This window comes from Pinus tabuliformis, chromosome J (genome assembly GCF_031772625.1).
Source record: "Pinus tabuliformis cultivar Carrire ecotype Pingquan chromosome J, CPIR1, whole genome shotgun sequence".
Classification (NCBI taxonomy): domain Eukaryota; kingdom Viridiplantae; phylum Streptophyta; class Pinopsida; order Pinales; family Pinaceae; genus Pinus; species Pinus tabuliformis.
This window is the reverse complement of record NC_142295.1, coordinates 1133111379-1133114655: the sequence shown is the minus strand read 5'-3', so window position 1 is coordinate 1133114655 and position 3277 is coordinate 1133111379.

Genomic DNA, 3277 nt, shown 5'->3' with positions numbered 1-3277 from the left:
GCTAATTGGATCTATTCTATGGAATAACTTAAGCAACCTACATTTAAATACACAAAACGTAAGGTGAGTTTCCATCAAACATTCATATATTCAACACATTTAGCAGTATCAAACAATTTAATTGATTTCACTATCCATTCACAATGGGATGAACTTGAAAATTGCTTACCTCAAATGAGGATGGAAAGCTGAGATAGATAAAGTAGCTTACCCCCCAACCATAGACAAGTTGCAATTATTTTCTTATGCATCTGTCACCCCCAAGCCACATACCAGGGTTGGACAGGACTGCTCCTGGGACCAAAATGATTCTTCCAATTGGACTAGGAATCCCAGAAATGTTGCATAGAAAATAGAGCTCCTCTCTCTTGCGTATGCACTCATATGATGCCTTAGACAAAGCATTGTTCTCAACAATGTTTAAATCCTTTGCTTCCCTGCCTGTAAGTGTTGCCTTCAAAAATATATAATGACCAATATTTCCTCTAGAAAGTATAACCTAGGTCTGCTAATATGGGTGATCGAAGTTTATGTGATCTTCCACAACAGTCCATCTTCTCCCTGCCTTCTCCTCAGATGTCTAATCTATGTTTTGGGCAGTTATTTTTTCCAGCGTGTCTAATCCTCTAGACCAATCAACCTTCCTCCATATGTCCCTCAAGTTCCCGATTTTTGTTAGTTGGCCCTGTCATCTCTAGTTGGTTTTTTGGGTCTTCCTACCAATTCTTGCAGGCTAATCATTTGAATGCCACATCATCTCTTGCCCCTTTTCTTATCATCTATTCCAAGTAGCGTGTCCACTTTAGTCCCAGAATTAGTTTTCCCTTTGACTCATCCATGCACACACACACATATATACATATATAGATATATATATATTATTTTTGTCAAGTTGTTTGTGATCCTCCTGGCTTGACCTGTGGCTTGAGGAGTCGTGACCTAGGGGCATATAAGCCATCAAAGTCACCTGGGGATCACACCTGGCCTGGGCAACACCAACCCTTAGCTTACTAGATTTTTAAGCATGTCTTCGACCTATCCTCCCCCTAGCACAGGGCACAACCACCCCCCATGAGGTTTGATCCTGGGTCTCCTTTCTAATGAGGCCCATCCTAAACCGGTTATGCTAGTGGGACTTGAAACACACACAGACATATATACCAAAATATTGCAATATCTAAAAGTGATTGGGGCTATCACAATGATACAATCTATATAACATCAATATGTATGAGGCATCCATAGGTCATGATCTAAGAGGGAGAGAACATCATAAGTAAGTAAACGAAAATATAATAATAATGGATGATATTTAAAGATTTATTATTAGCGAGACAAGTAAAGAAAAATTAATGAACTGATAAAAAATGGTATAAAAATAGAGATAAATTATTCATTATGTGAAACTTGTTGGAGATGTTAATGTAGCCATTAAAATATATCCTCTCGTGGAGGCATTTGACAAAGAAGTTATTATGCGAGCTTCAATGAAAATATAATAATAATGGAAGATATGCAATATTGATTATGTGAAATCTGTTGGATATGTTTATGCATGAATTAAAGTAGCTCAATTAATAGACTACTCACACTAGGAAGACACAGCAATGTGTCTCTCAAGCTATCAAGCTTGATATGAACAAATAGGAGCACATATACTAATGAAGGCAATGAAAAAATGCTTGATTCAATTGATACTAAGAATAAATATTCTAATCTTTAGCTCACACACACATGACACACTCATGACACACACGTCATTGACACTTGATTGACACATAGCTAATAGCTAAATTTAACTTTCTATAAAAAATCGAATTAACAACTAACTAAAATAGATGACTTTAGTTAATAGGAGAGATTATGATAATTTAACAATCCCCCTTAATATCAATTGTTACATTTACTAGTACTAACAACTTTCCCTTAATTATGACTACTACTGCCTACTAATCTAAGTCTCAGCTAGGCTTACAATACTTGAGTCAATTCAAAAATTTGTTTTCCTTATGCATGCTAGTGCAAGTTGTTCTCGACTCTATGTGTACAACCTTTTCTTACTTTTGCTCCAAACTCTATACTAATAGTTAACTGGACTTTATGACTTTAATTAACAAAGGAGATTACTATACTTTAACACTCCTCCTTAATCTCAACTATTACATTCACTAGTATAAAAAATTCTCTTAATTAAGACCACTACTTCCTGCTGGTATAAGTATTAGTTAGGTTTACAATACTTGAGTCAATTCAAAAACGTGTTTTCCTTATGCATGTTGGTGCAGGTTGTTCTCAGTTCTATGTGTACAACCTTTTCTTCTTTTTGATCCAAACTATATACTCGTCATATATTTTCTTATTATGCTTCAACTTTACTATGATCTTGTTCTTCAATATGTCCTCATCTTTAGTTCCATCATCATATGATCCCCAGTTAAGAGGGAGGGCATATTATGTCAGTGAATTACTTGAATTCAGAATGAAGCTTATCAATAAATGTTCGTGAAGTTGCAAACAAAATACTTGAGGAAATCTGAAGATGTACTTGGTCTTGCCGAATAAATGAAAGAAGAAGAAAGCTTTCGACAAATTATATATGGATAACTTGATGATAGTAGCATCATAGGACCCTGAAGGTTTGTGTTTACTTATATTTGAAAGTTTATTATTGATTGGGGTTGTTTTTGAATAGGTAAATCTCTCCATAGAAAGGTTGAACACTCTGGAAGCATGCTTGGACAAATAGATATATCTAGTTTGATAGGGAGAGTTTAAGCATCTAATGGTGGATGCTTGGGAGGACATCTTATCGGCCTATGTGTTGATGTCTAGATCCTGAAGAGGGAGGGTGGTGTTGTTCATGGAGCTCGAACCTTGGATACACACCTAGATTCCTGGGTTGATGGTTAGTAAGTATGCCTGATGGTTCCTAGAGTGTTTAGAATCTTCAGTCCATCTTAGTCCCACCCGAATATATTACCCTAGTCAGGTATCTAGTCCACAACATTGAGTGTGCCAAAAATATTTGTAGTTCATTTCATTTTGAGATCTTCCATGCACCTTCATTATTATGTAATTATGAATACCTCCCTAGTTAAGAGGGAGTGTTGAAGAATGTAGCCGGTGTCAGTCTTCATAATTGTACTTAAGTCATGATGTAATATGTTTGTCAGAAGATATTTTTATTATTATTTAAATTGACTTATTAAAGCATGGGTTTCATGCTTGGGTCAATAGTCAATAGGTCAAAGCACCCATTGAGTGCTCTAGGATTATT